This window comes from Nematolebias whitei, chromosome 7, assembly GCF_014905685.2.
Source record: "Nematolebias whitei isolate Nwh7 chromosome 7, NemWhi1, whole genome shotgun sequence".
Taxonomy (NCBI): Eukaryota; Metazoa; Chordata; class Actinopteri; order Cyprinodontiformes; family Rivulidae; genus Nematolebias; species Nematolebias whitei.
The window spans coordinates 28,298,043-28,309,848 of NC_056504.1; positions in this window are offsets into that span (position 1 = coordinate 28,298,043).

Consider the following 11,806-nt stretch of genomic DNA (forward strand, 5'->3'; position numbering starts at 1 on the left):
ACAATTCTCTATGATCATCACTGTTTTACAAATGTTTGATAATCAAAATTGTGTTAGTTCACTCAATGTTACAGGTTGAAAAGAACTACTCATTTTTATTTTACATAAACAGTAAGTAATGATTTTTATTCCTCATTCAAAGAAGAAATCAGGTTAATATGCATTTCTTGATTTTTCTGTCTGCAATGTAAGTATGTTAAAGGTCGGTTTTCGGTCAACTAAAATGTTTACCGAGAAAAATGTCATGTTTAAACTTTTTCAGAAGATAATAAGAGTGAGACTCCACGAAGTCTGAAGTCCTACAATAATCTTTCTGTTTGTCACTGAAACAATCCTTGACTTTTAATAACATCTTACATCATACACCACACCTCTATTCCTGGTCCATCGACCAATCAAAAGCTCTCAAATGACCCGGAAGTCGACCCATTTAAAATGTGGCAACTTCCCAGTTCATGTTAGAGTTGCAAGAGTCCGAGGGTCCAAGAGTCTCAGAGTGATGGAGGTTCTGAAGAAGTTCTAGAGTCTGAGAGTTCTGAAGGCTGAAGGAGAAAACTCTGATGTCTGAAGCCCAGAGTGCTTCCGTTGGAATACAGAATGCAGTGACGATGTTGGGATTATAATTTCTGTTTGAACACCACGCACGACTCTCGAAGGATTTCAGCTGCTCAACGGAGACGCTGAAAGAGTCTGAAGGATTCTATACCGAGCTGATTTCATCGTCAACCAGGTAACGATCTACTTCAACCGAGCGTACCGTCGCAAGCTGATATCCGATGGAGCGTGCACGTTTCTGGTCATAACAGATTAATTCCCTCACATATCTGTTCTGTAAGATAAATCTCCATTTCCACCTTAAAACTCTCCTCTCTCTTCTAAAATCAGTACAGATATCTTAGAAATATCTGAAGCAAAGTCCTCAATCACCGCCGCGTGATTGATGTCCATTATTTTGTGAAACTTGTCTGTTATTATTTTCATATTTTGCCAAATTAATGTAAATGTTTGATGTTAAACTTTGATTCTGAAAATAAATGACCGCATTCATTTGATGGGTCAAACATAAATAACGTCTCTCGTTCGCATTTCTGTTAAAATTCAATGCACGACATTTACACAGTCAGAAAGATGAGGAACTCGTGAAAATTGTATGCATATATCTCGTATATGTACTACTACACCCTCACACCGTCTCAACTGGAGTGGTACATGATGTCGTCTGAAGCGATCCCACACGTCTCATTAGCTTTAGCTCCCACACATCAGGCTAAAGACTTGGGCCCAATGGTGAAGGCTGCTGTCTCTGCCACAGATTGGGTCCCAACACAAATACCTCAGCTCGCTTACTCATCATCAACCGACTGTTATAGCATTGACTTAGCTGTTCATGATGTAGGTAAGCTAGACCATGAGGTGATCTCCAGAGACCATGGCAGAGAAAAAACTGACCATTCAGACGTTCCTCAGATGTTAGATACACTTCCTGCATCTCTCTGGTCTCAGGGACCTGAGGATGTAGGTCATGTTAAATGCTCCCCAATCTCTTTTGAACTGACCCACAACGAACCTATATGGTTGTATCAGTATTCTCATAGACCTGAGGCTGAACAAGGTTTGACTGACACAGTCCAAGGGTTGCTGAAAGCAGGGGTCCTCGAACACTCACATTCAGACTGGAATACTCCCATTCTACCTGTTGAGAAGGCAGGGACTGGAAAGTACAGAATGGTACATGATCTTAGGTCGATCAACGCCATACTTAAGACACCTACGTCACCAGTACCAAATCCCTATGTTGCACTGACCCAACTGACACCAAACCAGAAGTGGATGACCTGCATTGATTTGGCTAACACCTTTTATTGCCTGCCCTTATCAGAGGACCTGCGTGACATTTTCTCATTCACATTTAACGGTTGTCAGTATAGATACACTCGCTTGCCTCAGGGTTTTGCATTATCGCCAGGCATTTTCAATCATGTTTTAAAGAACATTCTTGTACAGCTTCCACTCCCCAGAGGCACCACTTTGGTTCAATCTGTTGATGATTTGCTGATAGCCTCTGAAACAGCACATGACTGTCTTACAGCCACTCAGGCTGTCCTGCTTCACCTGCATGATGCAGGTTTTAAAGTTAGTAAATCTAAACTTCAAGCAGTTCGTACACAGGTCTCTTTCCTTGGTAGGTTGGTCTCTGCTAATGGTACAACACTTTCACCAGAACACAGGGCGTCTATACTACATCATCCAAAACCCACCACTGTACAAGACATGTTATCCTTTTTAGGTTTAACTGGGTACAGCAGACACTATATACCTGATTATAGTGAACTCACCACTCCACTCAGACAGATGGTAAAAGATCAAGGTAACAGAAACCTGAAAGCAACACTTGTGTGGAACACAGATGCAGAACATGTGTTTATTAAACTGAAGCAACTCTTGTCCAGAGCAGCTGATTTGGCTCTGCCTGATTACTCCGCCCCGTTTTTTCTTGACGTTTCTGAAGCAGAAAACACTGTTAATGGTGTTCTGTTTCAGAAAAAGGGGGGTGGTAGACAGGTGTTGATGTACGCAAGTGTGATGTTGGATGGTACTGAGAAGCGTCATCCAACATGTACACAGGCAGCAGCAGGTCTGGCAAGGATTGTTTCAAAAACAGCACACATCATCATGGGACACCCACTACACATCCAAACGACACACAACATAGTAGCGTATGTTAATTCTGAGCTCTTTACAATGACATCCTTAAAGCAAAGACGCATGAGCAACATCCTATCAGAACCAAATTTATTGTTCCTTCATGAAGGCATAAACATGGCGGATGGTATGCAAACAACACAGGCACATGATTGTGTGCAAAAAGTGTACATGGAGGAACGCATTAGACCTGATTTACAGACTGAACTCATACCACATTCAAATGTACTTTACACAGATGGTTGCTGCTTCAGGTTTGAGGATGGGTCTTTGAGATCAGGATTTGCTGTGGTACAGCAGAATGGAGATGAGTACGAGGTACTGAGCTCAGGGCAGCTAGAAGGTCATCAGTCAGCTCAAAAAGCTGAAATTCAGGCAGTCGTTGAGGCTTTGAAAATGAGCAAAGGAAAAGAGGTTACAGTGTACACAGACTCAGCATATGCTTATGGTGTAGTTCATGTGCAGTTACCACAGTGGAAAAGAGCAGGTTTTCGAACAGCAGGTAACAAACCAATTAAACATGAGGAACTCATTAAGGATTTAGCTGACAGTTTGATGTGGCCAGCAAAAGTGGCGGTTGTGAAGTGCAAAGGTCATGATGTTACACAATCAGACACAGCGGAAGGAAACAGGCAAGCTGACAGAGCAGCGAAGATAGCTGCTGGCTATTTGCCAAGAGTCCAGATGGTGACAGTGGAAGAGGAATGTCAGAAAGTGAATCAGTGGGATGAGAAAACTGTAGCAGAGGCTCAGACTACAGCCTCCCCAGAGGAAAAGACATTATGGTTTAACAGAGGAGGTCAGAAAAAAGGGGAGTTTAAAGTATGGATAGGACCGAATCAGAAGTGGATCTTGCCCATGACTTTAAAACAGGCAGTATTTCAGGAAGCACATGGATTAGCACACGTGGGATGCAGACAAATGTTAAGAAATCTTCGACAATGGTGGCACCCTCATCTAAAAAATATGGTAACAGCATATGTTGACACCTGTACTGTTTGTTTAAAGTACAACATTCGACCTACAGTAAAACCTGAACGAGGTTCTTTTCCTCTCCTGCACCGACCGGGACAGGAGGTGATTCTAGATTACACTGATATGTTGGAACCTGTTAAAGGGTTCAGATATGTATTGATGTGTGTTGACGCATTTACAGGGTGGCCAGAAGCCATACCTGCAAGAAGAGAAGACAGCAAAACAGTGGTGAAGTTTCTGATTAACCATTACATCCCCAGACACGGTTTCCCAACAAAAATCAGATCAGACAATGGCACACATTTTAAAAACACAGATCTGCAGGCTGTGGAAAAAATGTTAGGCCTAAAACATGCTTTTGGAACCGTGTACCATCCCCAGTCTCAAGGGAAGGTCGAAAGGATGAACCAGAACATAAAACAAAAATTGGGCAAAATCTGTGCACAGACTAAATTGAACTGGGTGGACGCATTACCAATAGCCTTAATGACTGTGAGAACTTCTGTTAATAATGGAACTGGCTTTTCTCCCTATGAGTTAACTACAGGAAGACCCTTTCCGGGACCAACCGTATGCTCACTGACCAGTGAGGAGGACCGTAAAATGGACCATAAGGTATACTTTGATGAGTTAAAAGCATTAGTGTCTAACTTTACTCAGTAGGTCCACCACAAACAGAGCCTAACAGAAAGACCAGAGGAACCTGGTCTCCCCACCGCGGAGTGGGTCTTGTTGAGGGTCATTAAAAGGAAGTGGCAGGAGCCCAGGTGGACGGGCCCCTATCAGGTTACAGAGCGAACGTCCCACGCAGTCCGCCTCAGAGGAAAGGGGGACGTTTGGTACCACTGGAGCCAGTGTGCGCCTGCCTCAGAGCCAGGAAGAGCGAGAGAGCTGGCAGAAACCATCTAAAGTCGTAAAACTGGACATTCATGACTTGTAGACCGAAGCAGCCTGGTGAAAGTTGCGTGCGGGCCCTGAAGGACTTTGTTTGAGTGGGTCACCGGGTGCTGGAATAGCCACATTTAGTACAGACACCTAGAAACGACAAAAACACGACATCTTAGAGTCTCACACTTCACGAAGAAAACTCAGAGACATAGGAGGAACGGTCTCTGAGCACCCCAGGGTATGCCCTGAGTACTTGTGATTGTAACAATATTGTATGACATGTGTACTAACCATTTTTCTCTTATTTTTTAATTGCAGTCTTGATTTAGAGTGCATCCATTTATTTACTTAGCTTGAAAGTGATAAGTATATTCAGTTTGTAACGTTTAAAAGAAATACCTATAATCAATTATAAGCAGTATATTAACAGAGTGTTATTTTGTATTCATTTTGTGTTAAAGGAACTGCTTGCCTGGCTGTCTGCTGAGGAAGTCGCTGTGCGAGACATCTTCATTTATTGAGTACAGTTTCTGTTTTAAGATCAAAATGCGGTGGCCACCAAAGCACGTTGTGATAGGGATAGGTGTTTTGTCATCCATCGTGTTGTCACTCATTTTCTCTTTTGAATATTTCTGCATCATTCCCGGTTTACCAGAGTGTGAGCAGACTGGTGAAACAGGCAGGGTGAGAAGGAGTGTGACACCACACACAGTCATGAAAGATGCGTATGGCCTTCCGGTGCTGAAAGTAGAGTATCCCAAAGACACCACCACTACCCTAAGCCTGCCAATCTGTGACATGTTTTATTGTACGGATTACCGTATTGCGAGTGCAGCCTTTTATATTTGTCTATGTCCCAATCCATCCAAATGTTTCTGGTGTCCTGAGTGGAATTATGTCACGTTGTATTCGGGATCATGGAAACCTGATATGTCTGGACATCTGACTAATTACAGAGATTGGTGGAGGGCACATGCCACCTTGGTAAAAAATAACAGACACTTGTTATTGTCCTTTGAGTATGTTCGAACTTGGAATAAGTTAACCAGCATAAAGCGTGAGATGATCTACACCTTGGTGACGGAACCCATTTATGTGCTTGTAGCCGCGGATGTCGCTGGCAAGGACCCTTTCCGGGTGTTACAACTTGCTCTTACAGAGTTGCCAGCCCAAGACCCTACTCCTCCTCCGACCCAGGAGTCATCGCTCCCAATGCCTATGCGAATTGATAGTGTTGACTATACCAACTTAACCCCTGTGGATGTGATTGCTATGTCCACTGGCTATACTGACTCTAACATTTGGTTAGCTTGGCTCGCTGAGGCTACTAGACAGGCTTCTTTGTCTGAATGTGTAGCTTGTGCTGCAGCTCGACCAAATTTGTACACCCAGCCAGCTCCATTACACCTAGAGGACGCTTGGGGATTTTATTGCATGTTAAGTTTGACTATGAGAAAATATACTAAGAATTGCACTACATTAGATCAGCTATTCCCAATTATTTCTAATATAACCAAATTAGGCTCGTTTGCTCCGGTAGAACGATTTGACTATTACTGTTTTAATTACACCTCAACTGCAAATAAAAAAGTTGCCTTAGGACAAATTCAGGATGAATGGTGCAATATCACGCAACAAAATGTCTCTGACAACACCCGTGTGGGTAAGGTGGCTCGCGCTGATCTGTATTATTATTGTGGTGGTAGACGTTTACTAACACATATCCCTCAGGATTCTGTGGGATTGTGTGCATTAGTACGCTTAGCTGCATCGTTAACCTTGATTGGCCCTCGTTTGGAAGTTTTAAATGACACCTCCATCTCTCCCAGTAGGAAGAGACGTTCAACGCATAATTTTGACCCCACTGTGGGCTCTACTACATATATTGATGCCATAGGAATCCCTCGAGGAGTTCCTGATGAGCACAAATTAGTAGATCAGATTGCGACAGGTTTTGAAAATTTACCTGTTGTTTCAGCATATTTCCCAATTACACCAAATAAAAATGTTGACCGAATAAATTACATACATTACAATGTCATGCGTCTGTCCAACCTTACCAGAGACGCTGTTGAGGGCTTAGCGGAGCAACTAGCTCCAACTTCTCTGATGGCTGTGCAGAACAGAATGGCTCTTGATATGCTGTTAGCAGAGAAAGGAGGTGTGTGTAGCATGTTTGGTGACCTGTGTTGTAGTTTCATTCCTAATAACACTGCCCCTGATGGAAAAGTGACCCGTGCACTTGAAGGTTTGAGAACGTTGTCTGATGAGATGAAATCTCACTCTGGTGTAGATAATCCTCTTGATGAATGGCTCTTCAAAGTGTTTGGCCCCTGGAAGCAGATGATTGTGTCCATGTTGATGTCAATAGCAGTATTTGCAGCTATTTTAATCACATGTGGATGTTGTTGTATTCCCTGCCTGAGATCTCTGTCAGTACGTCTTATCACTTCCACTTTAGAGAGGCGTGACCCTGAAATAGCTCGTCAGCTCCTAATGCGCAGAGGTTATGAGCTTTCTGATTTTGAGATGCAACCACGCAGGCGCAGAGAAGCATATTCTTCCGCTTGATGTCGACCTCTTTAGATGAGGTCGAAAGGGGGAATTGTTGTGAAATAATTTTGTGTTCTTTTTTGAATCTGACTCCCAATTCTTATTTTATTTTGAAATTGACCCACTTCCTGTTTTACTTTGAAGAGGCTCCCACAGATTGAAGGCTGTTCCTGTTTACATAATGTAACACGAAGTTCCACACTTTTGATTGGATTGAAACTGGCCAATCCCATCACAGCAGACTCAGAACACGCTGAAAAGTTAGTTTTGCTGTGTAAAGGAACGCCCTTTTTTCTTTAAACAAAGGATGTGCAGTTTTTCCTCCTCGAGGTAGTTAGAGTGAGCAGCCAGCAGCCAGCAGAAGCAGCAGCAGCCAGATGGAGCAGAGAAGAACGACTTCAATCTCCTTTTAAGGTTGTATTGTATAGTGTAGAATGGATGCATCCAACTTTTAATATGTTAAAATAACGACTGCATTTAACTAATCCACTGTTTATGCTTGTGAATCTATGACTTCTGAGTTTCTTTACTTATTAAATATTCATAAACTTGAAGGTGCGTTTGTCGTATCTGATGTGCATATCTTGACTGACTCCTGCAGGATTGAAAAGGTAACTTCAGACTCGGGTGGAGAATAAGATGAAACACAACAAAATTGGAGGTTCCACCGAGATGTGAGAAATAGTACCTACTGAGTCTTGCATACTGATCTACGACACGTCATTCACAGAAGGAGGTAAGCAGAGCCTGTTTTATTACGAAATCTGTAAATTGGGCTTAAAATAGGCAAATTTTGCTCAGTGTGTATGACTCCCAAATAAATAGTTTTAAATAGAGAAGTATACGTCGACTGTAAGAATAAGATAAAAGTAAGATAAAGTAAATAAAACCAGTCCCAGGGAAAACACGCAATTGTCGCGCCAACCAGATTCTGACGAGATTGTGGATCAGAGGGGGTGGGGTTGTAGGATAAAATCATTTATTCGCCGCTACCCCTGTAACTCTGAGACAAAGTTGAACTGTAAACTTGTTAGGGTGGTGTCTAACTTAAAACAGTGTTAATTTAAACTTACTTAAAAATTGGAAGTTCATTAAGTGAGTACGGGACTGGGTGAGACAGTAATTAATTAAATACGACGCACGCACCGAATAGATTAAAATAAAATCAGAACTAATAATTAGATTTGTTGAATAAAATAATTTATGATCTGTGGTGAAGTAGAGAAGTCACGGGTTCACAAATATTGCTGTCTTCTAGGATATTAAAAGGGAAGTCATCACATTTTGTTTAAAAAAAAAACAACAACAACATTTTCAAGGGTGACCATTGTGAAGATTTCTGGCGTCTGTGTTTCGCGTGAATGTTGAAATAAGTGGTCAGTATCTTGTTTGTTTATTTTGTGTTTGTGTCTTTGTCAAATATAAGACCACAGTATGAATGTGTAGGAAAAAAGTTTCAGAAAAAAAAGAAGAAAAAAAGTTCCAGAATTTTCCAGTGATAATAAAAAAAGAGGTGTGCTGTTTGTTTGAATTTCCTGAGAGAATGGACACAGAGGTGCAGCGTGTAATGTTACAAAAATACGAGCAGGAAAGTTTTAAACCGGTAAAGGAGCAAGTGGAAATTGTGAGACAGGCACTAGAGATGCTGGAATATAATAAAAAGCTAAAAAAAAGCTCTCGTGCAAAAATTACAAAAAATAGAAAATAATGCAGAAGAGACACAAGATGTGATATATTTGATGTGGGATAAAATTAAAGAATGCTCGAAAGATGAGGATAAATTTGACAAGCAAAAGAGAGAGGCAAATGCCTTGCATAAAAGTAAATACAGAAAGTTAATGAGGGAGGTTATATATGAAAGAAAAGAGTGGTTGAAATTGGTCTTTGTGGCACAGGGTTCGTCCCATTTGTTGAGAAAACAGCAACTGGTGGAGCAGCCTAGAACAAAGAGTGAGGAAGTGGGTAGTTCACCTCCCCCTCCCTATAACACAAGTGGCAATCAGTCAGCACATCCCCCCACAGGAATGTATCCCATATATCACATTAAAGATGGAACGTTAAAGGTGGGGGAGGTCACTGACACCCCCTCGCAGCTGAGGGGGGAGTCACCCATCCCAGTTAAAACAAAACTACTTGTGGCACCAGGAATGAAGCCGTGTTTTACACAGTCCATCAGTACACCATTCCAAACTGAGGGTGAAGGGAACACAAACAGCACGCGGCAATGGGTGATTAAAGATGGGTGGAGTCAGTCTGCTAATCCCACAGGACACCCTGATTTGCACACTTCTTCCCTCTTTACACCCTCAGCATCTCCCTCTGACAGCTCTCATGATGGAGAGGGCGTGCGTGTGGGTCTGCAGGGTTGGAGGAATCGTGCAGGGTTGTCTCAAAACCCGCTCACCTGTACTCACCAATTGCCTGCTACGCCCCAGACACACGTACAGAATCCTTTTTGGCCACAAGCAATACGAATTACTTCTGATTTGTCGGCAGCTCTTCCACCACCAGATCACGCTTCTATCCCTGTTGAAAACGTGGATCCATCGTTAAGTACAGGTTCTTTTCCCCTTTTGCAGGCAGGAAATCAGATACGTTATAAACCTCTTGCGCTAGGTGATGTGCAGGCGTTAGTGGACAAACTCCCTCCCCTCACAGAAGGAGGAAGTAAGTGGTTGAATGTAGTGGACTCCTTAACTAAAGGTATTAATTTAGCTGTGGGAGACATGAGGGCACTGTTGGGAAGGTGTGTAACTTCTACTAGGATGGATGAGATAGAGAGGGCTGCTGGGTGGAATCGTAACATACCTGACTCAACTTGCATGTTGTTAGAGTATCAGAGACTTGCCGCCGCTCTCAGACAGGCTTATCCCCTTCCAGAAGGTACAGGGGTTCCTAAGTTCACCTGGAAGCCTGGTCAGAACCCCACTGCATATTTAGATGTGTGTAAACAGGACTGGTATGACAGAACACACTGCCATGGTCAGGGGGAAAATCAAAAGTATTTTTTTAGGCAAGCAATACTGGATGGGGTACCCGCAGCAGTCAGTAAGGCAATGAAAATTAACCCTGATTTACCCACAGCAGATGCTGCCCAGTGGGAACGGCATCTTATTCATCATCTGCAATGTGTGGCTGATGAGGAGACTAAAACTTCCTCTGAACTGAAAGATATGCAAACGCAGCTCTTAAAGCTACAATTGAAACAGGCTAGGGATGTAGTCCAAGTTAAGAAAGATTCAAAACAGATGGTACAAGCTGACACTGTGTTTCAGTGTTCTGAGGCTGCTTATCAGTGTCCTGTAACCGCCCAACCCCCGCTTCCTGTTGTATATCCTCGGGGACGGTCCAGAGGGCAGTGGGGAGAAAGAGGGGGGTCTCGGGGCAGAGGTTTCGGTCGGGGGTACACGCAGGGAGGCAGAGCACCAGATGTTTGCCATTACTGTCACAAACCAGGTCATTGGGCGCGAGATTGTTATCACAAGCAGGCCAATGCCCAAAGAGGAGGAGCACATCACTACTCAGCTCCCAACCACCAGATGGCGCCACCGGCACCTACCTCTGGCCAGCAGGATCCATCTTGGGCACCACCAGGTGGATACTACCAGCAATGACACACCCCACAGAGTAATCACACCATAGGGGGAGGAGCAGACCCTATGGTGAAAATGAGGGTCATGAATAAAGATCTATCATTCCTCGTGGACACTGGAGCTACATATTCAACCCTCAATGAACAGGGATTTGATGAACATGCCAGTGCGGACACTGTGTCTGTGATCGGTTTCGCTGGGGTGCAACAAAAACTGTCTCTAACTGAACTTCTCGTAGTAACAGCAGGACTTCAAACAGTGACACATCCATTTGTTCTGTCCACACGTGTACCTGTCAACCTGCTTGGAAGAGACTTGTTAAAAAAACTTGGTGCAACAATAATTTGTGAGCAAACTGGTTTACGTGTTACTTTACCAAGTGGTGTGACCTGGACTTGTTCTGCTTCTTCCTCCTCTTTGTCATCACAGTGCTTGGTACAGCCGATACATGAGGAAGTAGCTGACATTTACTGGGCGTTGCTGCGCCCCGAGACACCTGAACACACTGGACTTTACTCTGCTTACTTGTTGTGGAGGCCATGGCTTGATGCTCTGCGTCCCTATGTCCCACCTCTAGATCCTTTACATGTAACTCTTTTTTATGACCGTGATTCTGACGATTGTTACAGGGAGCATTTTGCTCAGCACTTGCAGGACACTGAGTGGCCATTAATATCAGACCGGCTTATAGTTGGTCCACAAGGCGTAGCTTCTCACGTCACCCTTGTAGTGAACCTGATGACCTCAAATCTATCAGATGGACAGAGACTGTTATTTCATTGATCTGAATACAGTTTGAGCCATCTGGTGACTTTCTTTCTTGAATTAATCAAGCAGAAAAGACAATTCTCTATGATCATCACTGTTTTACAAATGTTTGATAATCAAAATTGTGTTAGTTCACTCAATGTTACAGGTTGAAAAGAACTACTCATTTTTATTTTACATAAACAGTAAGTAATGATTTTTATTCCTCATTCAAAGAAGAAATCAGGTTAATATGCATTTCTTGATTTTTCTGTCTGCAATGTAAGTATGTTAAAGGTCGGTTTTCGGTCAACTAAAATGTTTACCGAGAAAAATGTCATGTTTAA